The following is a 27,175-nucleotide window of genomic DNA, read 5'->3' as shown; positions in this document are numbered from 1 at the left end:
CAGATTATAAACCCATTGCAAATGATTAGAATAGAGGAACCTACCTCTTTCTATTGGCTTTACAGGTCTGGGCAGTGGGAGTCCTGCATCTGTAAATATCTTATTAGAGCCACACAAATTCTCTTGGATGCTCTGTGAAGATAACTGGTTATATCCCTGGTTATATACTCTTCCAAAATGATTTCTTACATAAGGGAAAGAAAAGAAAAGTGGCCACGGAACATTGACCATGTTTACCTGCTTTCACATCATGCATGCAAACTGATATGGCTACTGCAAAGCGTGAACTACTATTATTTAGCTGAAAACCGTGGCCAAAAATTAGAGTAGAAGAGTTCTGGTGTGCTATATATGAGTGTGTATGTGTATGTGTGCAACAATCTCACAGTTATGAATACTGGAGAATTTTGAGATGAACCAAGATAATCCATTAATGAAACACAGCTCTAAGGGGACAGAAATTTGCACCAAAACCCCCTGAAATAATAAATTAATTACTTGTGTGCCTATAATAATTTATTTTAAAATAAAAGTCTGCAAAAGTAACTTACCACTTACCACATACATAAGCAATATTACCAGACATGGCACAGTACAATGACACTGAAAAAATTTTTTGTTTTTCTGGGGAATGTTTATTGTTGATCAAAAGATGAGAATTACACAATCATAGTCTTTGGGAATTAGCCTTTATGAGTTATGAGGATGTCACAAATCAATAAGCTTAGCTGAAATGATCAAAAGTACACAGTAGATTTGGCAGTAATTAGTTATAATTTGCTTGATTTTGTTCAAAACAAAGTTATTTTCAGTTAGAAGGAAGTATATTCATATTGCTGGAAGAAAAAAATCTCTATGCATGTTTCTGCCCAAGTTTTTTTAAGCCACTGATGACAGAATTGTGCCAAAGAATACATCATAGATTTTGAAATCTTCACAGTAGATGCTGTGAAGGGTCTTCAGCTTTCTGATTAGCTTTTTCTGTTAACCACATTTTCCGTGGTGGATAACATAGGCTCTGGAAATATTAAATAGATTTAATAGGTACAAAATTCTAATCTAGTAGGCTTCTTCACACAAAATATGATTAAAATGTGGAACTTATTGGCCCAGGAATTTGTTGAGATCTGTAGCAGCAGCAAAAACCAAACTGACTGACCGTATGGAAATCAAGAATATTAATATTACCAAAGCATACAGGAGTAATTGGAAATTTTGGAGTCCATGTAGGTTTTTGCCTCAAAATCTAAATTAAAAAATATATAATGCAGAGAGTGGCTTTGAAGTCAAAGTAAAAAGTTGTACGAATGCTTCTTGTAATTTATGTATAACTTTCAACTTTCATTTGGTGTCTTTATTACACAATACTTTTGTGTTCTTTTACCTAGTCAAATAAATATATTGACTGCTGGAGATTAAGAAGGTGTTTTAGAAGGAGAAGTACTAGCATTCCTGAGTATGACCTCAGAGAAGAGAATAATAAACTGTCATTAAGTCTAGAGAAAAGTATCTGAAACTGAAGTGAAATTTTTCCTAAAGGAGCTCTTTTAGCTCATGGCCATGGCAGATTTCTGTGAGGGTGAAAGGAAGGATTAGAGAAGTGGAAAAGAGTTCTTAACAAGTACATCCTCAAACATTCCCCTGCTTTTCCAAAAGAAAAGTTACTGACAGTAAAAAACAAACAAACAAAAAGTCTGGATACTCCAAGCCTTGTCTGGCTGTGAAGTAGCTGGCTGAGATATTTTGGTGTAACTCTGTTTTGCCAGATATTTAATGCTTATTCTTACAGAACAAGCAGGTTACAAGTGAGCTAATTTCAAGAAACATTTTACATGTTGACAGGGTATGTGATGTGCCAGCAATCCTAGAATGGGGATGGGATAGCTCTGGTGACCAGTAGCTAGGGCTCACTTAGATCTGTAAATCTGAAGTACTTTCTTCATTAAGCAATAGGCTTTGTTCTCTGCAAATAAAATGTGTTTTGGTCTTTGAGGGGACTTGAAATTACATGTAAGGCAGGTTGGTTTAGATTGGATATAAGGAAGAGTTTTTTTGTGGGGTGAGGGTGGTGGGATGCTGGAACAGGTTGCCCAGAGAAATTGGGCATGCCTGATCATTGGAAGTTTTCAATATCTAGTTGGATGGGGCTTTGAGCAACTGGATGTAGTACGCGGTACTCCTTCATCTGGCAGGGGAATAGGACTAGATGATCTTTGATGGCCCCTTCCAACCCAAACCATCCTGTGATTCTATGTCTCTTCTGGCATAATTTTTTTTTTTCAATTAAAGATATATATATATATATATATATTTTTTTTTTTTGTGGATCAAGTAGTTTGATGATTTCGTGTCTATGTTCCTGGACTGCAATGGTTTGAACGGATTCCCAAATTCCCCAATATATTTACGCTGATATTCTGTTATGTGAAACAATGTTTACAAAAGTAATATACCTATGACTTTAGAAGAATGCAAACCCTGTATGACTGTGGATCAGGTATTGACTTTCCTTTTAAGCTTTTAATTTACCATATTCAAAACTTTTCAGTAAGGCAATCGATTTTTTAAAAAATTTTTTTGGTCATGAATTGTGAGCCTGGTCACAGGCTTGCTTATATAACCTAATCTACCTGATCGTCATTTCCCATTAGATTAATGCCTACCTAAATTTCCTTTTGATTTTTCTTCTAAATAATGATGCAAATTATAGGGGAAGCAAGGTGAAAAATTGATTGGTACAGTGATTTTGTAAGCAGTTGCCATTCCACTGGCCACAAATAACCTGAAATTATCAAAGGCTATGAGTTTGATTCATCATCATCACATACATATCATCACAACATGCCAGTTTTATTCTGCAGTAAATCAACTGATTTGACTGAACAACTCTGAAATAAAGATTAGTGGTGATGAATTATGTTTGGGTTTTTAAAAATTTTTCTGAATATAAAAATTATGTAGTAAATAAAGCTTGCTCTTCACAGAGTTGTTATGTGGGGAAACATGCTTTTTGTGAATGTAAAAGATGCAAACCTGGCAGCAGTTAAAAGAAAAGCATTAGAGTGTAGCGTGTTGGATTGGGTAGCTCAGTTAATTATTTGCTTTTGCAGTACTGCTGTTGACATTCCTGCATCTCTCAGGATCCCTTTGGAAATAAATTAATATATCTTTTGGGAAAGAGGTGCATGGAGCAGAGCTAGGAAAGGAATTATACTTTAATAAATTCAGAACTATGTCTTGGGTATAATTTGTTCTGATAAGCAAAGAGGGAAGTTCCAGAATCAACTGATGTGGTCTGTGATTTCCTGTTACTTTAAACTGGGCAACTTCTCAGAGTCTGGACACAGTACTTTCTAAAACCAGGGTCTTTAAGGCTTATGGTAGAATCAAGCCCTCTGAACTTAGCTCTAGTGCCCTGTCCCCAGGACCATCTCCCCTTGGCCGTTCATTGCATATTCTAATTAATTATTTAATGCTGCAAATTTTTACCCTGTTGTACTACTTCAAATGCTTTCGTCCCCTCTTGGATACAGACATGTTCTTTACGTTCTAATTCAGCTTCCTCTTGTGAATTAGTTTTCAATTGGAAATTTATTTTATTTTGCAACTAAACTTAAGACAATTGACTCTTGCTGACTTTATGTTTCTAATAACTGAAACACTCTTTTGGCTTCTGCTTTGCTTAATCAAAGAGCACACTGTCATTTTGTAGGCCTGTCTACTGAGGTGGTCCCCTAAATGAGGACAGCTGTACTTTACTAGTTGGTTGTATGGATTCAGTTATGTAAGGAACATAAAAATTGCCTTGGACTGTTAACAAACAGTGCTACATTATTAAAATAGCACTTTAATTAAAGAAAAAAAAAGCAATGTTTTCATGGTTTTAACAAAACATTGCCTTCTTTGCTATAGCCATATATGAGGAAGAACCCTGTGATATCTCTTACCTCACCGATGTAGTTTACTGGGAATCAGTAAAGGTATGACAACTTAAATCAAGCTAATAATGCCAAATAATTAATGATAAGTGTTGTGTACAGATAACAACAGTTATGATGACTTGGATGGACAATACAATGGATATTTTCCATTGCTATACATAAAACCACTCATTTATGCTGCAAGTTGTACAGGGGAAAATATTAGTGTATTGTCTCAAAAATTAAAAGTGTAAGTCTTACAGACTTTACAGTCTTACAATAACATCCTGTAATTGTATTAATCTTTAGGCTACAATATGTCCCCTTCTGTTGCATGCTGAAGATTTTTATAGGTTTGTTAAAGTTCCAGTTCTTTCCAGTATTTTAGTTACCTGTTGAGAAATCCATCCTTTGGCATATTATGCTTGTGTGTGGTGCAGAATTCTGATGTTCAGTTTGCAGTCTGAAGCAGAACTGAACTTTGTCTTTGCTGGGAGGAGAGTTTTGGGTTGGTGGCCTTATCCTGACAAGGACACAGACATCAGCAGCTTCTACATCACTAAAGACATATAATCCAAAATTTATTTGGTCTTTGGAAAAATCTATTTGGCTTGGTGCAAACTGTGACTTTTTCTTGCATCAGATGAACCCTGGGTAGGGGACTGAGAATAAAGCATGCTGTGTACTGATGGGTTACTTCATGTTACAGAATTCCATGTGCTTACCTCCTCTTGCATTAAAACAAGGCAGTAGAATTTCTGTAATAAGGATGTGTCAGGTCTAACACTTTCTGAGATGAATTCTTTATCTGTATCTGCCTGGTCTTCTTTTTTTCCCTTGGAAAGCTCATGAATGTATCTTTGTTACATACCTAGGATGGTGCTTGAATTATAACCATGAGTAATTGCATGGAAAAACATGCACTTGCTCTATGCCCCACAAAGTAAATAAACCAGTAACTCTCCTGTGTATAGTTAGCCTGCAAGAAATTGTTGCAATAATCAAGAAAAGTTAAGTGATGAACAAAGACAGGGCAGTGATATATACATTTCTTGAAATATTGATTTAGCAGAGAAGAGTCCTTGTTTGGAAACTTTGGAGATATATTACAACAATTTCCTATTGAAGATGAGATTATGGTTTGAGAAATTATGAAGTTGAAGAGAATAGTGAAGAAAAGTGAAGCTGTTGCCACTCTTATCACTGGTGGTACCAAACTGAACTAAGTTTGGGTATTCATGAGCAAAAGCATTTAAAGGACTTTGAATAAAGCAGATCTTTGCAGGGATCTAAGGTCTTCCACTTACAATAATCCTGACATATTTTTGATGTAAGTGCTTGGCAACTTAATTGGGATTCTAGAAGATGGCTTGGCTGACTGCTGTAACTGGGTGCGTGCAATGAATTCTCCAAAAACAAAATATGATTTCTCTGAACCTGTGAAGACAGCAGTAGAGCAATCTTTGAAAATGATTCATCCCACATTTGGATTTTAGTTTATTAAATGAAACATATTATTTGGTATGTCTGAATAATTACACATTAATAAAAAAATACTGCATTTCTTTTTTAAAATAGTAATTAAAACACCCCTGGAAAGTATTGATTGCTTTATGAATTAGAGTAAGACTTTGAATGAGTGTGAGAGAGAAACAAGAATGAAAAGAAAATCAATAATAACTTTGTTGGGGTTGTTGTTTTTTTTTTTTTTTTTTTTTTTTTTTTTAGTTGCTCTTTTCATTAAAAAAAAGCCCTCTCTGGACCACTTAGATCACATCTCATTGAGACATTTTGTTGCCACCTGCAAACTATAATTTCCTATGGGATTTGTAATGGAAAAGCTGGATCCAAATGTAATTTGACTATATCACACTATTCTCAGGGAGTTTACAGTATCTTTGCTTTGGAAACCATTCTCTTCTAGAAAATGCTACAGAACAGCTGCTTTATTTTTTCAGTTCATAGCTGGGCAGAAGAAGCTGTAAAATAAGCTTTAAATCCTGTACTCAAACTGCTTCATGGGGATAGCAAAACTGCTGTATAGATCAACTTTAATTTTGTCATAGAGTCTGCAAGGAACATTACATTCTGGAAAGGTTTTAAGCGGCTTGCTGAGTATATGGATCCAAGCACAATGCTTGGCTTTGGATTCTGTTCATTTTATGTGGAACTGGAGAGCCCAAATATAGTTCTTAGCCATCACATGGGGAATGGAAATGTTGCACTTTTGTTTTTTATGAATCACATCCTCGTTTTCCAGAAACAGGAAAATATTTCATTTTTTAAAATTCACTGTCAAACGCTGAATGTAGGAATCCCAAGTTTAGGGTAAAATCTGGCTTAAAGATTAGTTCTGTGAACTAATGAATTATCTCAACTTCTCCTGACTTTAGAAAACATTCTACTACCTGGCATCTACAGCATTTTACAGGGTAAAGTTGGGAAAAAGATGTAAAGCATTAGTAATTCCAAGCAATTGCAGGATTAAAATGTATCTGACTGGATCAGTCAATAAAAATCATTGACTTTTTTTGGTTGAGTGATACTTAGGTGTTCGAGAATAATGTCTTTTTGCTTTCTCATTGTATTACTACACAACTATTAATCTTCCGGGCAGGCCAGTCTAGAATTGATTACCTCTGTGATTTTCTAAGGAGTAAATATTAAGTCAGAATAGATGAAAGGCCAAAGACATATGTACCTATATGTACATATCACAAATTCCTGTCTCTCTGATTTAAAATAAATTTTTCTAATCAAAATCAAAGGATTCAGCAACATAAAAGGAATGGGTAACGTTTGGTTGCATTGCAAATGTATAGGTATAAGTGATGAAATTATCATAGTTAATACACATTCAAAGAACACAACCATTTTAGAAGAGCAGTAGAAACAGCCCAAGTTAAAAACAGCTACAGAAACCAAAATAAAACCCATTGGATTATAGAGGTAGTAAAGAACGCAGTACATGTCATCACATTACGGAGTATAAGACCATATGGCAACAGTGTAAAAGCAATGGAAAAATACAGTAAATAAGAAAGGTGAAGTATTGCAATTTATAGATGATTATAGTGTCAATGAAATTAGAATTGACTCAGTAGGTTGCAGGAAAATTATACAAAAGTCTCACAATGATCTCAAGTAGGACAGCTTCTACTTTAAATTTCCCTTATTTAAGGGACAAAGGTGTTTTTAAATAACTGAAGAACTTGATTGTATGAAAATACTGTATATTTACTGCATGATAAAGATGGTGCTCTGGTTATATAGATACAAAGTGGTGATCTCTGATCCCTCTGAAATTGAGTCTACTTGAGTAGTTTAGTTTTGTTCCCAAAAGGAGACATGCTCATACATTTGTCCATTGTCAACCTTCCAGACTTTCTTAATGCACTGAACTCCAGCACACAAACAGACAGTATCCCATAGTTATTCAGCCATTTTAAGGACTGTGGGGGTTGAACAACAAATGTTTGTAACTGACCTATTAATCCCAGAGGTTCAGAATACTAGCACAGGAAAATTCTTATGTGTAGTAGTACAACAGCATTGCCACAATAACATTTCCAATAGGTTTTATTAAAATGGAAAGGACAGCTTTGTGGTTGTAAGGAAACTTTTCAAAAAGAGAAGAAAATCAATATTTCCTAGGTGAGTAACAAACTTAGGTGTTTTCGTTTAGTACTAAGTTAGAAAATAAATAAGGTCCCTGTCTCAGTATGAAAACTAATTCCAAAGGGATTAAACCTTCAGCAAAATTGAATCATTTTAGTGTCTTTAGCTCTACAGATAAGGATAGCAACACCCTGTTTGATTGAATCCTGTTTGAAATACTCAGTTCTTCTTTATGTCTGGTAACGTGGTATCTTCAAAAAGCCAGACTTACTGTTGGCACTGGAGCCTATGCTAGTTTATTACCAGGGAAGGTTTACAGTCTAATTGAATTAACAGGGAAATAAGGAAACAAAAGAAACATGATGTCAATATATTATCTCCTTCATCAGACTCAAACAACTACTTTCTTTTTTAGTGCTCCCTGCAGTATAACCAAGTTCAATAGATAGTGCATTACCTGCAAGACCATTGTTCTCTTGAAAAAATGTTGCAAAGATAAGCAATTGCCAAGCATGTTCTGTTTAAACAAGCAAACAGGAACAATTTTTTCTGAACTAAATCAATATCTAAATCATAGACTGGGTAAAATAATTCTTTATCAGACATCACTGGACATGGAATAATGAAATTATTTAATGACTACACTCCTGTTGTAATGTGTTACAGAGAATTATGGTTATTGTTTCTATTGCTGGAAGCAAAGCAATGCCAGACACATATGTATTTTGTGTCTCTCTTTTTCTTTACATTAATCTCCTTGCAAAACAGGAGGAGAAATGTGAATAGAAGAACTAGAAAGAAAATACTAATTGTAGGCAAGAGGGTGTTTCCTTTTTACTGAAGGAAAAGTGCTGATCACTTTATTTATAGGAGGTGATCAGCAAAGAAGAGTATGCAAAAGACCAAACTGCATTTTGATAATTTGGCCCAGACCCTCAGAACAAGCTGACTTAATCTGAGTTAAGTGAAGAGCAGGCTGTATAAGAAGATTAAATTCACTTTCTTACAGTACAAACCCTTACACTTCCAGCTACATCTCTAGAGGTTTCCATCCTGTTTCTTCCTAAGTAGCATGATTTCATATGGCTGCACTTGCAGGCCTTTTTGTTTTTTTCTTTTTTCTGGTAGAACTGTGAAAGCATGAAATGCTGTAGGTGAAAACAGATTTTACAGTAAATGTGGATGTTCTAGGATATCATTAGAATCTCTAGTGGCTCCAACCTGATATAGCTTTTGTGCTGTGCTAGAAATCAGACTAGCCTTCTTTTAGCCGTATATGATGTCAACTCCCTGTATCAAAGCATATAGCACATTCAAAACAAGGCTATTTTGAGGCCTTGTTATTCAGAATCTACATATATTATTCACTGGAGAGAATGGAAGATTGTCTGTATATCTTCATCTTAGATGGCTGTTATTACTTAAGATTAGTACAGAAATTAAATTGGAGTAGGATGACTCCTTTTTTCCTGAATAGCAACTGATCCAAGTGTATGTTTTGTCTAACTACAAAACCTCTCCTAATCAAGGAGTTGGCCAGATTTGTTGCATTTATTGTTTACAGCTCCAAATTTTGCCTTTAAAATTAGAAACAGTCTTTCTGCTCCTCCATGGCTGTATTGAACAGCTGCTGTAAGTAATGCTTGCTCTTTCAGCAGTGCATGGAGAGTGCTTATTGGCAGCTCTGTGCACAAGTACAGCACTCCTGCTATTGCCATAGCCTAGGTATAGGTGCTACAAAACACAACAAAGTCTCTGGGTTTTGACATAGAAAATGTGTATAAATATGATCCAATTAAAGAAGAGCAATATGTTGTGGATTCATAGATTGATTTAGCCTATGGATACCTTAATTTAGCCTTAATTCTCTGTGGTGAGAATTACCTGTTTCTTTGATTGTCAGCAAATATATGGGCATGACTATAATAATCTGGCAATGAAAATAAATACAGATTCTCTCTTGTTTGCAGCTTGAATCTTGCCTCATGTGTTTGGTAAAATACAATCATGGCCACATGAAAAGCTGTTTTTAATATAGAAACCTGATTTTAAAATGCAAGGAATCTTGACTATTTACTCTGTGCTTTCCAGTTAGTACTTCTTGAACATTCATGTATTCCATTTAAGAACTATGGTGACTATTAAAAGTAAAATTTGTATTTTCAGTATCCATGTTTTAATTTCAGGATTTTACTTTTTAAAAAACTCAGCTTTTTAGCTGTAAATTCTGGTCTGTTGTTAATTAAGACTTTCAAGTAACTACGACTAAACAGTTTTCAAACAATCTGATTATGTACTTGGTCCTCAGTAACCTGCTGATCAAGTTTTGAACTAGAAGTTTGGGCCAGGGACTATGCAGAGGTACCTTCCAACCATGGTGATGCACTGATTCTTTGCTTCTACTAATTTCAACTGTAAGCTTTCACTTAAATTCAGATATATGCAAATGGTATAGCTATCTCCTAATTAGATTTTTTAAGGAAAAAACTGGAATTGAATTAATTGGTTAATGTTATTTACCTTTCTTCAGGCTTTGTATATAGAGCTATAAAAAAGAGAAATCATCAACAATGTAGGAAGGAAGGGTTACTTAGGAAAAGAAAACTTAAAATTCTTAAATAATTGAAGACATTTGTGTTGGTATAGAGTACCTATGAAACTATTTCACATGTAGTGAGGTCACATTATACTTCTACCTGTCTCTAAAATAGGTATGTTGCAAATCTGAGAATTTTTTCAGTTGCTTGTTACTTTGTAGAAATTACCTCCTTTCCTCTAGTAAGAAGACTTTTCACTAATATCTTCCTCCTCGATCATGTCTATGTATGTTATTCAAGGCACAATTTAATAAAGGCAAGAATTTCTCTAATTTTCTCTTACCTAGGAAGTGTTAGAATTGAGTGAAATATGCCCTGCAATTGCTCACAAACCCAGAATCAGTCTTGTTAGAACAACACAGTTGAATCATTAACATAATTACAAAGTCTGTCTGAAAATTAGAGCACCATTTGCATCTGTACTGCATATTTCATGTTTGAAGTTCAGCTTTAACTCCCTCTTTATGGTCTTGGTCCAGTAAAATGTTTTCTCTCAGAAAATCCAGATCCAAAGGTAATATGGTTATTCCCTTCAAGAATATTTAACATCTGTCTTGGTTCAAATACTTAAATTGCCAACAGCTAAAACTTCAAAACATAAAAGGGAAAGATTATTTCAATTTTAATGCTTTCAGGAAGTATTCACAGTTAGAGTCCTCATAAAATCATGTTCACTCATGGTCAACAAGTCCTTCTCAAGGATTGGGGAGACCTATTTCAAATGCCCCTGACAGTCCCTGCAGGTGTGCCAGTGTAAGTCATTGCACCTATGGGTGTTGAGATATGACAGCAAATGTGGAAAATGAAGGAGTTACAAGGCTGGCAAAAATTTGTCTGCAGTGCTAGATAGCAAAGGAAAATATTTCAGAGTGAAGACTGTTGGACTACTATGAGACTGGGGTGTGGGTGCCCTTGTTACAGATAAGGGAAAGGCCAGAGCTGAAATGGAAACCTGTCCAAATGTCCTGAAGAGCTGAATGCAATATTCTCACTACTATGGGGAGAAAAATTTGGTGTGGAGAAGTAACCACTGCTTTTGGAGTACGAGGCACTGAAATCCAAAGTACCCATTCTCTTGAATATGCACATTCTTTTGGAGCTTTGTAAATGGGAAAATGAGCAGAAGAGTCACACTGTGATCTTTCCCAAGCTACCTACCTGTCTCTCTAGCTATACTTAAGAGCAATTTACCTGAATATGAACCCTAAGAAAAACGCAAGTTATACTCTCCACATAAAATTTGGATTTACAATTACAGATTAGTGCAAAATATTTTGATTTTGTATCCGTGATAGAGACCAGCAAGTAAATATTTTATATTAGCTGAAAAATAATCTTTGTATCTATTTTAAACAGAAACTGCTTGGAGAATTAGTCTTGACATCATAGAATATCTGTAACCTTTGAGAGTCTAGGTAGCTGTTAGGACCACAGAGTGTTAAGCAATGAAGCTGAAGAGTGTTAAGTACTGGTTCCTGTCTTGAAGATGTTACAATCTTAAGCAGGCAAAAACAGTGAGAGACAAAGAGTTAAAGGAAACAAAGAGCCTCAGAAGGAATGTTCATAGTAATGATGAAAATAGTAAGAGCTTTTATTTTTTTGCAAACTATTGCAGTCTTATCACCTCAAATTGCTCTACGGACATTAAGCAATCTTTTTTCAGAAAGTGCAATTTATTTCTAAGTCTACAACTATGCCCAAATGAAACTTTCAACATCCATATTGTTTGCAATTTCTCAGCTTTCTGTATATCTTTCATTCCTAGTAGTCCTGAGCATTGGAGTTGTGACTGACAAATGAGAGGATATGTTTTACATTAACACATTCTGAGCTTTATTTCTGGATGGAAACCAATGGAAGCCATTGATATCAGTAGCTGATATTGTGAAGACAGACACTTTGCTGATCATAATTTTGCTTTGCTGCTTAGAGTTTGTGCTTTGCTTCATAACCCAAAGAAAGAGGGAAAGGTCTTGAACATGAACTGAATAATGTTTCCAATGCAGATCTTAGCTGATTCAAATTATTTACAAGGATTTACAGCTGCTGATGACCTGTCCCAAATTGTGATGCTGAGTTTTGAACACCTCTTGTTTTGGCTAGTGCTTTGTCTGAGTGTGCTGAGCTCCCTACAGTAGATTATAGTGGCTTTTCCACCTAGCACTGAAAGTCTTAGATTTTTTTTACCTTGATAGATAAAAAGCTAAAAAAATATTCTTATGAAATTTTTGTTAATTAGGTGTATAAGAGATTCCAATCATAACAAGAGAGGCCAAACTGGAGAACATCTTTGTAATCTTTCAGTTATACTGGAATTGTGTATTTACATATTTGGTTTTATGTAATTTGAAACACTTGCAATCCATGCTTCCTTCCAAACAATTCACAGACAATAATAAAAATTAAAAAAAAAAAAAGCTCAAAAAATATGAAGCCTAGCAAATCCCAAAGCAAAGCACGATCTTTTACCTACTATGTACTGCTCCTTATAGAGATGTCTCTTTCAGTATTGTTTTGGAGCACACTGAGGTGGAAACATTATATATCTGTTAGTTAAGAAATAAGACTTTCTTTCAACAATGTTGGATGCCCTTTTGAAAAAAGTTTTCAGTGTTCATTATTCTCATTATAAAAAGAATAGCAGTTTAACCTGGGACCTTATATACTTACAAAGTGAATAATGGATGTATAAAAAAATACACTAAGCAAATAGCATTGCATAAAGTGTCAGTGCTGAACTGATTAACACATTAATAGCCTGAGGTTTTTGTGCTGTCTGTTGGTTGCATATATGGGAGCTCTTCTTTTTTTTCTCTGTAACATAGTCTCAGGAAGGTTTCTTTCTTTTCAGTAGCGTAAGGAGGCAATGTTCATAAGCAACATGGCTAATGATTAGGGATTGAAGGTTTTGGTGGGTCTCAAGTGTCTTGTACCTTTCCAATGCTACAACTTTCCTGTGTCATCTGTTTCCATGTTGTTGCTTACTTGGGATATGAAGGATTTGCTTTGTTCAGGTGACTGTGTTTACATCATGTTGACTCAAAGCTATGCATATAGTAAACTGACTTTGAAATAGGAAAAGAGGGAAATGATCTTTCTCTCTGTCCCTTTTCCACTGAACAGAATTTGAAAAACTAGATCCTCTGATCCAGACTTGCAAGGTGATGAGACTTTCCATATCTGATAAAATCAAGTTGCTAGAGGCTTACAGAAAGGAACAAAGGAACAGTTCCACAGCTGGTGACTTAGCTAGTGTATTTGTATGTACCCCTTCATAGCCTATGCAGAGTACATCAGTTCATCCCTTTAGCAGGAGTTATAGTTTCTCATGTTTTCTTTTTTCTTCCTGTCTGCAGTACATAATATTTTAATCACTGAAGTGAATATATGGAGACCAAATATGTCCTATGTAACTCTTCAGAACAGTTTGTACTCTGTGCTGCTCTCTGATTCACTGAGCTACTAGTTAACCTCTAACATTTAGTACTTTTAGAAAAGAAAGGACAGAAGTAATAAACAATCTGTGAGCTTCCAGTACCTAAAGGGAGCCAACAAGAATGATGTAGAAATACTGCAAGAGTATGTATTGACAGGACAAGAAGGTATGGTTTGAAGCTAAAAGAGAATAGGTTTAGATCAGATATTAGGAAAAAACTGTGAGTGGGAGGATGGTGAGGCACAGGTTGCCCAGAGAAGTTGCGGGTGACCCCTCCCAGGAAGTGTTTGAGGCCAGGCTGGATAGGACTCAGAGCAACCTTGTCTAGTGCATGGTGTCACTGCCCATGGCAGGGCAGTTGGAATGAGATGATCTTTAAGGTCCCTTCCAACCCAAATCATTCTGTGATTCTATAGCTCCTTTATCTGGGCTTCAGATTTTTCTAGGACACAATCCACATGCCATCTTGTCTGCGGAAGAATGTGCTTTGCTCCATGTTTTTGAAATTACTTTCATGTGACCCCTTAAAATGTGCCAGAACTCCTATGAGTAAAATAAATTGTGGCTGTTACAGTTTTGTAACACTATTTGTGAAGCATAATCTTCTACCCCTTTGGGCATTTCTTTTTAGTTTCATTTTCATCAAGCCTGTATAGCAACTGGCAAGAACAGCATATATTGGAGTGTACCAATATAACTGATGGGACTGCCTTGGTCTGTCTGGCCTCAGCTGCTGACCAAATAGCAGCATCTGTGGTCCTTCCTCCCCAGAGATGCCATTCAGTACCTGTGGTCGCAGCTGGGCACGTGGAGACAAGTCCGGGCAGACTCCAGAGCTTGCGGACTGGAGCCTGCTGTTGAGGGGGCTCACTCCTCAGGCCTTCCTGAGCTGGAGAAACCTTTAAGATGAGGTGAAGAAAGGAGTAGGTCTTGATGGAGAGTTTTTAATATAGAGTTTTTATTTTGGTGGCACAGCCTCTGAATCTTGCAACAACTCCACTGAACTTCTCCCAACAGAACTCTCCACCAGAACTCCAGCCTCATGCTCTGCTTGTCCTTTTACCTGGGGAGAGTGGCAGGGGAGGGGACCCAGGGACCACCAACCAGGCACAGGGGGAGGGGGTCTCAGGTGAGAGGGACACCTGGGTGGGCCACTGGCCCCCCAGGGAGTGGAGAGCATCCTTTAAACCTGCCAATCACTCAATGCTCCCCTTGGAATTTCTGGGTTGATAGTGCCCAGCAGAGGTCCAGGGTGGGGAAAGGAAGGGTGATTGACACCCCACCTGGGAAGGAAACTTCAGGGAGAAACCAAGGGAAACTGAGGCAAGCCCTGACATCACACTGCAACAAGCATATATACATGGTACCCTTTCTTTGTTACCAGTAGCATTTTCTCACCCATTTACATACACAACTATTTATTGGTGATACATTGTTCTGGACAACCTGTGTTTCAAAACTTCAATATTTGGTATAATTCTTCTGCTTCTTTGACTCTTTATAACCTTCAGGTATGTAGTTTTCCTAATATTTGTGTTACATCTTAGTGGATGGGGAGGGTTGGCTTTTGGCATTAACAAGTTATTAATACACTTGCATTTGTATTTAATTTGTATTTATTTTTTAAAATTCATGTAAATAGGTAAAGATTTCTTCAATTTAGTCTTGCTGATAATCATGGTTATTGATTGCCAGCATAGGCTCCGTGTAGGATTAGCTTATTTTTTAATTCCGTTGTATAAAAATCTGATGACTACATTCTTTTTTTAAAATTTTTGATAAGTACTAACAGTAAAATTATTAAAAGGTTAATGACTAAATTAAGACATTATAAATCCCAAAAAATTATAGCTATGGCATCTACATGAGTAGCTGATGATTACAAAAGAGTTTTCCTTTTTTTTTTTTTTTTGCGGGAAAGAAGAAAACCTTACTGCTGATGTATTCCTCAATGCCAAGATATAATTAATTTTTTTTCATACAGTTGAGCAGTTTTGTATCATTTATTCTGCTCCACAACTTCTCCTTTATAAAAAAAAATAGTTCACTGTTTGTAGCTTCTTGTAGGTACAACCTTAAAAAAGGAAGGCCTTGTAAAACTATGGCTGAGGCTTGGTACTTTGGCTAAGTAGAAATGGACTATGGGACAGTGACACAGCTGAATTAGAGGTAGATAAACAACTTCTACAACCATTGTGTGTTCACATCATGGTGTATGGTAGCTGGTTGAATTATGTTTGTTATTATTTAAAGCTATGTAATTGATAAAGGCCCTACTGCTTCAAAAGCCTGGTTTTTTGCAATAAAGCAGCTCTCCTTTGCACCTGCCTGGGGACTCTGTGTCACTATGGAGCCTCACTCACAGTTTGCTTTATCTCCTACCTGCCTCCTACACTAGTGGATTCTGTGTAGCCCTTCATATGAGTGTCAGCAAGAACTTGTTTTCCTCCACCTTTTTTTTCTGCATGTCTTTTTAGAATCAGAAAATGATTACAGTGAAAGAATCCGCAGTTCAGTGTGGACCAATGTTGTCTTAGTGTGACAGTCCCAATTTGTGGCATATTATATATGCTATGCTATAAACATATGCTATGTTTATAATTTTAAATATAGCTTCATCAGGTACATTCATTAACCATGGTGTTTTCCCTACTTTTGATATCAGATACTTAGTTTACTGAATTACTTGCTCTCAGATGACAAATACTGGCTGTTAATTTCTGAAGTTTTGGCTTTTATTCCATATTCTCAACTGAGAATAAGTTAATAATAACCACAGTTTGTAATAATCTTGATGTTCCAGCCATAGACCTTGCATGGATTTGAAGTGTGAATGTTGAAAATTGTCCTCCATCCCCCAACAAATAAACAAGTGGCATTCAAAAATAAGACCCTGTCATCATGAAAAAAACATATTCAAAGCTAACATTGGAATAAACTGAAATCACCATATCAGCACTGCAGCAATTAACACCTAGGATTTTCAGAAGTATGTGGTATCACTGAGTATTGCATTTGTTTCGTGGATCCTGTGTAAAAACTTTTAAAAATACTTCATCTTTTGTGGCTCAATGCTAGGCAAATTAAAAGAAACCTGCACTTGGAAATCCCAGCTTCACAAGTAGCCTAAGTGGCACTACTAATTGTATAATTTTCTGCCTACAATACCTTTATTCTTTTGTATCTATAGTCTTTAGAGTATTCCATTTATATGTCTCAGACTGATAAAACAAAAATGTCTGCTAAATTTCTTTTTGCATTTCTAGCAAAATGTTGGTGAAATATGAGGAAAAGGGAGCTAAAAATAATTCCCAGCTTCTGGCATGAAGATTCAGACATTGTAAAATCCATCACATCTCCTGGATGAAAGCACCTTATGGATCTGAGGTATGACACATCCTGTATGAGGAACTTTTTAAATATCAAAGACTAGTAATTAATTGCTTTGGGAAGCTTTGAACAAGCTGTGCTTGTTCAAACAGGCAGAGACCTGTTTTCTACTGTTTGAAACTACTTATATACAAGACAGCTGGAAAAAAAAACAACACCCAAACCCTAGGATTCTCTTAATGATTGAGCAAAGGCAGACACTTAAAACTAAATTTAATGCTGGGTAAGTTTTGGGTATTAACAATTCCATTTAGTTAGAAGTTAGCATATCTCTCTGAATAACCACAGAAAGCATATGAAACTGGGCTGTAAAAAAAGACTTCCTAAATGTCACTAAGGTTCGTGATTGTACAGTCAATTACAGAGTTTTACTTGAAAATGGGTTCGAACAAGAACCAATTGCACCTTCAAATATTTTTTTTTAAAATAGTTTGACCAGTTTGAATTCTGGGAACATGGAAGTGCTTTCCTGTGTATAGAGATCAGAAGTAAATTATGTTAACACATCACATTAGCTGGAGCAAAGTATGAAGTGTTAGGGAATAACCAGCACAGAGGAAGTTCGCTTAATTTATTACTTTGAAAATAAAGCTTTATTGTCTTTTTAATAAATCTAAATACAAATGCTGACATCATTTACCTAAATAAGACTTACCTGAATGTTCATCTTTTTTATAAGCTTTTCCAAAATGTAGATAGAGTGATATCTTGAGGTAATAAATTTCACATAATTAACCTGTAGAGTACAGTAACTTCTGCTTACATGTTGACTTCTACTATTGACTTCTACTATAAGTATCTTGGCTCTGAGCTGCATAAGAGGGAGTGGTCCTCAGTGAACGCTTTACCATCCCAATATCAGCTATTATATCTGCTCTGTCTGTTCTTATTTATCTCATCCTAAAACTGTAGTATCTATTAGAGCCTTCAGTCTCTTCTCATATGAAGTCATTATATCCCTCTATTTTTCTTATACATATCTGACTTTTCTCTTTCTACTATAAAATATATGAGTATAGTTGCAAAGCTGTTCTAGCTAGATACCACCTTTTTTCTGAAGCTGACACAGGTGGGTGCTATCTAGGCTATTGCACTGCAAGCAATAATGGTCCCTTTTGTGGGTAGAAGGAAGCTGTAATGTGACACTTCCTCTGAGAGAGAGAATTCCAAAGCAGTGTCAGGAAAGTCACATTTCATCCTTACTGGTGTAGCTGGAGGTTTACATTAGAGCAGAAGATCTGTATAAAGTGTAAGTATCCTCTTGAGAGCCTTTTTGGGGAGAGAAGCATCTCATTGCTCTAGGTGAGTAAATTTACATGATTCCTATACCTCCTTGATTGATGGCATGACTGCAGGAAGCATACGGACAGATCTAAATATCAGTGAAGTTCTTCATGAAGGTACAATTAGGTACACCTACATTGTACCTTTTCCACCAAAGACTTGACATGTTGGGGAATTTTCAGAGAACTAGAATTAGTTTTATCTCAGCATCTACATAGAAATACCCAGAAATTAAAGACCAGTAAAGCTTTTGTGGTTTCCCAATGAAGCAATGGAATGTCCCAAACAGGTTTTTATTAAAAAGATTTAGAAGATGAGTGGTGCAAATAAATTCTTTTTTTTTAATTTAAGAAGACAAGGAGTTTTTCTAGATGTGTTGAAGCTGATAGAAAACATCCAGCATTCTCTACACACAGGTGGCCCAGCACTAGAATTAACTAAAGTTACCATTGAGATGGTGTCAGTCAGTCACTCAGGGAGTGAGATTCTCACTAGCCTCACCTGTGATCAACACTGTACCTACCCAAAGAAACAGTTTCAGGAGCAGGGTGAGGATAGGAAGAAATCCACATCAATTTTTGTAACACAGCTAAGGTCTGAGTGCTTTGAATTGCATTAGTTTTATGTTGCTACCACTCTGCTCGCTTGAATATAGCTATTTCAAAACATATAACTATTATCTCAGTGTGTGTGCTTATTTGGAATAGTAAACTTGCTGTGTTTTTACATGGAAGTTGTTTGACTAATCATGTTAGTGTTCTGGTTTAGAAAATTATCATTCCCAGGTTAAAAAATAGTTTTCTAAACCAATGAATGATTAGTTCCATTACCTGAAAATGAAACACTTAGCATGAGCCTTAAGAATGAGATTTTTTTCGTCTTTTTAAATGTAGAATTTGGGGAAGAGAACTTAATTGAAATTAAGTGGTTTATTGATATTGCCAGTTGATTATATTATTTGATTGCTGTTTCTACACATTCATTATTATGACCTTTTTAGATTCTTAATAATGAAACTCTGCCTTCTTGAAACTCAATGTCACCTAAAAGTAAAGCCAAGTCACTTACAAACTTTTTGATATGCAAGTGAGCAAATTACAGCTAAGTGATCCCTACATGTGTCCCTTAAAATTGCATGCAGGTTTCATCAAAAAATGCACATCATTCAAGTCATCAAGAAAAGTTACAGCAAAGACTGTAAACAGAAAAGCCAGGTCCTTAAACTGAGAAAGCCTCTCCCCGGATTTGACAACTCAAGTTGAGTGTTGCCATCTTGTATGGACCAGTCACAATGGGAAACAAATTCTCTGTAGTGTTTATTGCTTTGAAATCAGCTTCATGATCTACTTGTTTTGTTTCTGTGGATACAGGGATAAGAATACAAAGCTATAGCTTTGAGAACACTGATTTACCTTTTGAGGTTGTAAACAATGGTGTCTTATCCTCCCCTCATCATATGGGAGTGCATTAATACTGACAAAAGAGGCTTCACCATTTTTACTATGACACCAAAGTATGGGCAGACTTGTGAAAGAAGTGAGAAAAAAGCTGAAATTTCTGCTGCTATTCCAGGTTCCTCTGCAATAGGGGAATTCACTCCCTTGGGATTTACACTCCAGTAAGAATACTAACACACAACAAAGGCAATGTCGTGCCTTCACTATGTGCACTGGAAGCTGTGGGGTTTCCCATGAAATTAAGGAAACAAAGCCTCTTTTTCCTCCAATAGTTTTTGGGTTTTTTTTGTGGGGTGTGTGTGTGTGACAAACCCAACTGAACACTGGAATATATGGACTTGAAAAAAGAGATCTAAAACTGGTGTAAGGCTGTTATAAACTGATTTATGGCTCCTGAGTTCCTTAGGAAACTTGGTTCCCTGCCTAATAGTAGGGCAAGTTTTGTCAATAAGCTACAGCGCCTCAGTAATGATGCAGTTTGAATGGAAACAATAAAGGCCTAGTACATTTGAGTCATCTTGGGCCATGACCTCCCACATGAGGAGTATGCACCATCACACCTGGGTGGCAATGCCTGAGCAGCACTATCTAGTGGGACAAATGGGAGAGCTCTCTGGCCTTTTTTACGCTAAAAAGATAGAAAAAAATAAATATCTGAAGGTAAAATTAATTGCTTAACTCTCCATCCCAGCCTATTTTAGAAGTATTTTGGAAGAAAAGCAAAAGCAGATGGAAGTATGTATTGAAGTTTATCCAGCAAAAAGACATTTTCTAGCTAACTCTATCAGGAATATCAGTATCTGCTTCATCTAACAAGCATGTTTTAGATTTAAGGGTTTACTTTGTCAAAGGATGTTGGCTTTTCAGACTTAACCATTAAGCCTGTTATTTCTCATAGTCTGGGAAAAATGAGGTGGAGTAGACAGAAGAACAGAACTAACACTGAGTCAGATAAAATTAAAAGTTTCCTTGAGGTGTGGGTATTGCAAGCAGACAATGATTTCTGTTGAACAGCACTCTCAGTTGCAGAAATCAAGCCCCTATGCCTCTAATGCTGTTCAGCCTGGCAGCTTTGACCCAAGGAGTCAGAAGACTTAATAAAGCTACTTGATGTGGCAAAGTTCTGGCTGGCAGATTGGCCCCTGTAGGAATTCCACTTTGGACTCAGCCTTTCAAATGCTGTCAGGTATGTTTCTCCTCTTCTTCCCATCCCTCCCCAGGGCTTTTATATCCCCACTATTTATTACTTTCTATACTGCACTGTTGACACTAGCTGCAAATTGCCTCCCTAACTACACAGTTCCAGGACAATTTCTTTGATTTTCTGCATATACAAAGTCAATCAGAAATGTCACTTGAGTTCTCTTTCGGGTTCTGTTCTCCCACTTACAATGCATCAGGAAATGCTTCATAGCTTTAGCTGACTTTGAAAAGTTTATGCATTTCTTCAGTCTTCTAGATTAGAACTGGGCAGATGCGATTAAAGTGTCATTTACCTAAGCAGTTCTTTAAGACTGGCTTCAACCTAGGACTGAAATAAATTAAAGAAATATTTCTTTATCACTACTCATCTCTGGTATGTGTAGCTAAAAGCTTGCCTAATCAAACACCTTTTTTTCCCACATAACTCCAAACAAGAGCACAGATGTTGTCTTAGTGTACTGAAGTACTGGCTGGGTACCCTTGGCAGACCTGGCTGTTGTTACACAGGAGTTGCTACCTCGTGGTAGCCTCCCTATTTCTCTTCGAGATGCTGTGTGTTGTATGAAAATTTTCACAAACAAAGTTTGAAGGTATTCAATTGTTCAATGTTATAGTAATAAAATAATTTTAAATGGTGTGATTGCCAGATGGGATGCTTTGTAAAATTAATTTTGTTTTATCACAAGAGTCAAGTGACAGAGGGGAAATTCCAGAGGGGGCTCATTAATGAAAATGTTTTTCTGTCAGAGCTAAATATTTATTCAAATAGATATATACTGTTGCAGGTAGGTGGACATAGCTTGTTCAAGATTTCAGCTGAGACCTTTTATGTCCTCTGAAACTACAGCAAAAACCCATTGCAGGAGACACCAGAGGCTGTGTCCAGGAAAGCAATTAAGGATTACTCTGATGTGGTGGGGGATTTTTGTTTGTTTTTTTTTTTTTTTTTTTTTTTTTTTTTTTTTTTTTTTTGTTTTTGTTTTTTTTTTTTTTTTTTGTATGTGGCGTTTCTTGTTGTTTCTGGTGGAGGTTTTTTTGTTATTGGGGATTGTTTCTTTGGTTTGGTTTGGTTTTGTAAAATTTTAGAGAAAAGTCACATTAGGCAGCTGAGTAGATTGGCAAACTGTAGAATCAGATTTGCAAGTCGTCTGATTTTTGTAATTGTTTGTATCAAGAAAATGTTTTAAATTGCATGGATACCTTCCTAGAGGGAATACTGTCCTACATACGGATGAGGTGCATTTAGGTGCACAGGCAGATGACAAACACAGATGAAGTGACCAAATACTTTATGCTTTTGGAGAGACTATGGGATCAAATCAGGTATCATTTCTGAGTTGTTCCAAACCTTCACTTCTTTGGCATTTCCTGGTTTTGTTCCCAAGTGAAAAACTCTCATGGGAAGACTGATTCTTCCGTTATTGCTGTGCCATTTCTGGAGGCAGAATTTAGCTGTCTGATTTTGAGGTTTCAGTAAAATATGGGAACCCCTCAGCCTCTCACACTTCCTAGTTAGAACTCAGGTCCAAAAAAACCTTGAATTTTAATTTAAGTATACATTTAGGATGAGCTTTTTAAAAGATAACAAAGCCATAAATAGAGTTTGAGTTAACAAATCCCTTGGGTTCACAAAACAATCACAAACTTGGGCTGTAGCTCTATGTTTACTGAAAACATTTCTGTGCATGGAGCCTGGTATTCTTTACACACACACACAGAGGTGTGCTATTTAGAAAAGCATGTTACCCATGGCCAAGACAAAGTGCCAACACAGTTACAGTCCTTGTTCTGAAAAGGTTGCAAGTTACCACTGATTGTGAAGACATCTCAGCTGACACTACCAATTTACTTTGTAAAGAAGAATGTAAAATCCCTGTTTTACATGCCATCAACAACTAAAATTTTATTTGTTTCCTCAAGAAGTGATGATGAGCCATTCATAATAGTCACAGGCTTTGGGAGGAAGTGGCTCTGTATCACACTCTGGAGTATTTAAATATTGGGTGACGTTTGTAGCTGCCAAGATCATGTGACTGAACTAATTTTTGTACAATATTTCATAGAATACCAGATTGGAAGAGGACCTCAAGGATCATCAGGTCCAACTTTTCTTGGCAAAAGCATGGTCTAGACACAATGGCCCAGCATCCTGTCCAATAAAGTTATGGTTAAAAGGTATTTGCAGTACACTGTTTGATTCCAGGCACCTTGGGGAGGTGTGTAACACTCCTGAGATAAGTGTATGATATAGCAGAGTTCTGCAATATCTTTCCAAATGAGATGCTGAGAACAGCTTCTGTGGGTAATTGATTAGAACAGCATTAACTTTTTAATGATTAGAATGTAGATCACAAAATGTTATTAATCCTGTATAAAGAGTGTTATTAATATATACATGGATAAAAAAAAAAGAAAGAAAAAAAGCAACAGGCAAACCAAGGTGAACTGGAAATCATATTAGTTTTTTTTGTTTCTTCTTGAGATGCGCCTGACAAAGCAAGAGTTAAACAGCAAACAAAAAGCTCTATTGTGTGTACTTCCTTTTTCATTTGCCTGGCTCCCTAGAAACTTCTGGGAATTAAAGCACTGCACTTGCAACTCTCTTCTTTAAATCAAAATGAGGAAAGACTGAAGACAGGGTGAACACTGATGGTTTCAGTTTGATAACAGTTCCTGAACTGACTGGTCTGGTTTTTTAGTTAGACATTTCCACTAGGATTGTGTGAACCTAGTCATACTAAAAGGGTTGTCTCGAGCAGAGAAAACTTTTGTTTCCCAAAAGGAATCCTTTAAAAGGGTGTGGTGTATTTTCATACTGTTTGCGTATGTATCCACAAAGGCTGACTTATTAGGTGGGTTAGAAATGAAACAATAATCTACATGAATCATCTGTATGTTAGTTGCACTGTAGACCAGTGGGCATGTAATCAGACCTGCTACATGTCCAAAAAGTATAAGTCTGCATAGTACTTAATAATTTCACAAACCCTGCAGGCTCCAGTGTGGATCAGATTTCATCAGGAGAGTACAGCATGGCCAGACCAGTCATAAAGCAGAAAAATTTTGGTAAGAGAGAACATAAGGAAAAAACATGTGAAGTTATAGATAGGATCTTTAAATTCTGCTTTCATGTGATAAACTTTCCTTAAAATTATAATGTAAAAATAGCAGATGATAGGCTTGTTTGTATTGTGTATATTTATAAAATTGTATGAAAATATGTTGGAAAGAAATTTATTCAAGAGCTGTTTCCTTTCAAGACAATTTCTAAAAACAATTTGTGGAGGGGAGGAGAGTAGAAAAATTTATATCTGCCTGTAATGCCTCTGGAATATGACTATTGTTATTTTCTGTTGCTCTTTCAGTTGTAAGCAACTGGTCTTTTTCTTGTAAGTGAAAAGAAGTATTTTAGCTATTATTAGATGTATTTGGATGCCATTTCCATCATTCAGAAGGGCCCAGCAGTATTCTGTCACGAACGTTTCCTCTGAGCATGTATTAAAATGAAAGGCTGGTGATTGGAGAATTAATCTGAGTAGCAATAACGGAATATGCAATTATAGAAAAGAAGGAAAACTTTTGTAGCTGTTACAGTAACCTGGAATGTTAGAAACATGTCTGCTGCACAACAGATACCTGGACAATTTGAAATTAATCTTTTAGATCTTAATTACTCAGTTGTGAGTGTATATTCAATATCTTACAAAACTATTGTCTTGATGAGGACTTTGGAACCCTGGTGACAGCAGCAATATAATGTTGATAGACATTTCTTACATTCCTTCTGTTCTGGAAGAGCAAGCCAACATACACATCAGTGGTGTCTTCTAATTAACTCTAATTAAATGAAACAAAACTTTAAGTTTGTTGCCTACTTGAGTATATCCAATCACACCCAATAGTCCATGTCTCCCTATGGTTCTTGAAAATCTTCACTTCCAAATGGAAGCACAATATCTGGAAGCCCTTACAACTGCAGCCATTTATGCCTTGCATTCACTGTTTTTACTCATAACTAAAGCTGATGTTTTTCAAAAATTTTTTTTTCTGAGGTAATGTGGAAACAGAGGAAAGATGCAAAATTATTTAGCAAAACTGATATTGCTAATTAATGTTTTTATGTAGAATTACAATTTTTTTTTTTTCATTGCATTACTGGTAGTGATTATTCAACTCTTACCAAATAAAAGTGGTTTCTCTACAGTGACAGTGAAAAAAAAATGGTACACTTTAAGTCTCCTGTCCTGCCACTTCTGTGTGAGCTTTTTTTTTTTCTCCACTGAATTCCATGCAGTACTGTACTGGCTTGCTTTGATTGCTTTATCTTGGTTTTCTTTTTGACTTGCTTTAGGAGATAGCTTCCAGCCTTTTATAATGACAGTTATGGTATCATGCATAAGGGCACTTTTAATAGCTTTTTTTATAGCTTGTTCAAAAAAGTTTTTTTTTCAATCTGTGGATTAGGAGAACAAAAGGACACAAATGATATAGTGAATAATGTGGTCAGGGACATGAGTCTTCAGTCAGTTATAGATTGATTCAAGGTTCTGACTGGTAAAGCTTCAGCTGGCAAAGCTGAGTGTTGTCACCATAAAAGCCAGGATGGCTTAAGTTACTAAAGGAGCAAAATTAGCTTTTGCAGTGAATGAAAACATTACTTTTTCAGACATTGCTGTCCCTGGGTAGTGCTGATTATTGAAATCAATCATCTAGCCTCAAAGAAAAGGGTTTTCATACAGATGCCCAGGCCAGCATCTACTCTGCAGCTTTTTTCAGTCTTGCCAAGAGGTGTCATTACCTCTGAGATACCCAGTTTACAGCTCTCCTGGGGAGCAGAGAACAGTTCTGCTCTTCCTTTCTGCTGTCCAGAGACTCCCATGCCTGCATGGGGGCAATGCAGACTATTTAGAGAGACAGCCTGAGAAAGTGAGGGAGGTGAATTGGCTTTCATGTGAGAGAGAAACTGGAGCACACAGAGCTCTGCCTGGCAATGGATGATGACCCACCTGAGAGCATATGAGCAAGGGAGAAAGAGCAGACCAGTGGAGGTGATGTAGTGTATGAACCATGAGCTGCCTGACCAGGAGGAGCAAGTGGATGAAGTCTCCAACAGAGAACCAGATGCAGCTTTCCATTCTCTTCTTACAGGGGATTTCAAACACCCCAATATCTGTTGAGGAAATAGCACAGAAGGCCATAAGTGATTGGTCTTGGAAAGGACTGATGAGAGGTGACTCATGTGAAAGAAGAGCCAATGAGGAGAGGGTGTTGCTAGACCTTATACTCAATAACAAGGAAGGTTTTGTTCGGGATGATAACAAACTATGATCTTTTCTATTTCACTATGAAATAGTGAAGTTCAGGATCCTTTAGGCAGGGAATAGGGCAGAAAGCAAAGTCACAATGCTAGACTTCAGGATAGCAGATTTTGACCTCTCCAAATGTCTGCTTGGAAGAGTCTCATGGGATGATGCCCTGAAGATAAAACTGGCCTAAGCTAGCTGGTTAATATTCAGGGATCACCTTCTCCAAACGTAAAAATAAGTCTATCCCAGTGAGTAGGAGGTCAGGTGCAAATGCTGGGAAGTCTATGTGGATGAACAAAAAGATCCTGGCCAAACTTAAACACAAAAATGGAAGCATACAAAGGGTAAAACTGGGACAGGTAACCTGGAAAGAATACAGAGACACTATACAAACATGCAGAGATATGATTAGGAAAGCTAAATCCCTGAGGGACTGAATCTGGTGAGATACCTCAAAGACAACAAAAAGGGCTTCTCTAAGTACATAGGTGACAAAAGTAAGCAAGGGAGCTTGCTGCTCACACAAAGGGAGGGGTGGCCGATACACCAGAGGGTTATGCAGCCATCTGGAATGACCTCAATGTGCTACAGAAATGGGCTGACAAAAACTTCATGAATTTCAGCAAGGAGAAGTGTAAAGTCCTGATGTATGAAAGCAACTACCCCAAGCACTAGGACCCATTCACCTGGAAAGGAGTATGGCAGAGCAGGGCCCAAGAGGCCTTGCAAAGACCAAGTTGATCATATGCAAGAAATGTGCCCTTGCCACAATGAAGACTGCTGGTATCCTGGGCTGCATTAAGCAAAGTATTTCCGTCAGGTTTAGGGAAGTGATCCTTCCCCTCTACTTGGGTGAGGCCACACCTGGAATGTTATGATGTGTTCTGAGGTCTCAAGTACAAGAGAGTTGTGGACATGCTGGAGAGAGTCTAGTGAAGGATCATGAAGGTGATAAAGGGACAGG

General features: G+C 36.7%; 2 long non-coding RNA genes across 2 annotated transcripts in view; both read left to right on the top strand.

The window, feature by feature from the left end:
* Nucleotides 1-14,743: 14,743 nt before the first annotated feature.
* Nucleotides 14,744-27,175, top strand: part of LOC135301570 (uncharacterized) — a 121,008-nt gene continuing 108,576 nt past the window's right edge. The window contains exons 1-3 of the long non-coding RNA XR_010363325.1: nucleotides 14,744-15,082; nucleotides 15,629-15,740; nucleotides 16,838-16,958. This is a non-coding gene — a long non-coding RNA (uncharacterized LOC135301570). The remainder of the gene's footprint in view (nucleotides 15,083-15,628; nucleotides 15,741-16,837; nucleotides 16,959-27,175) is intronic.
* On the top strand, nucleotides 18,111-24,824 carry LOC135301576 (uncharacterized). Its single transcript, XR_010363329.1, has 4 exons — nucleotides 18,111-18,263; nucleotides 19,387-20,888; nucleotides 22,969-23,080; nucleotides 23,900-24,824. It is a non-coding gene; the product is annotated as an uncharacterized LOC135301576 (long non-coding RNA).

Source organism: Passer domesticus, chromosome 1 (genome assembly GCF_036417665.1).
Source record: "Passer domesticus isolate bPasDom1 chromosome 1, bPasDom1.hap1, whole genome shotgun sequence".
NCBI classification, from domain to species: Eukaryota; Metazoa; Chordata; class Aves; order Passeriformes; family Passeridae; genus Passer; species Passer domesticus.
The sequence above is the reverse complement of the archived record's forward strand: the minus strand, read 5'-3'. Positions and strand labels throughout refer to the sequence as shown.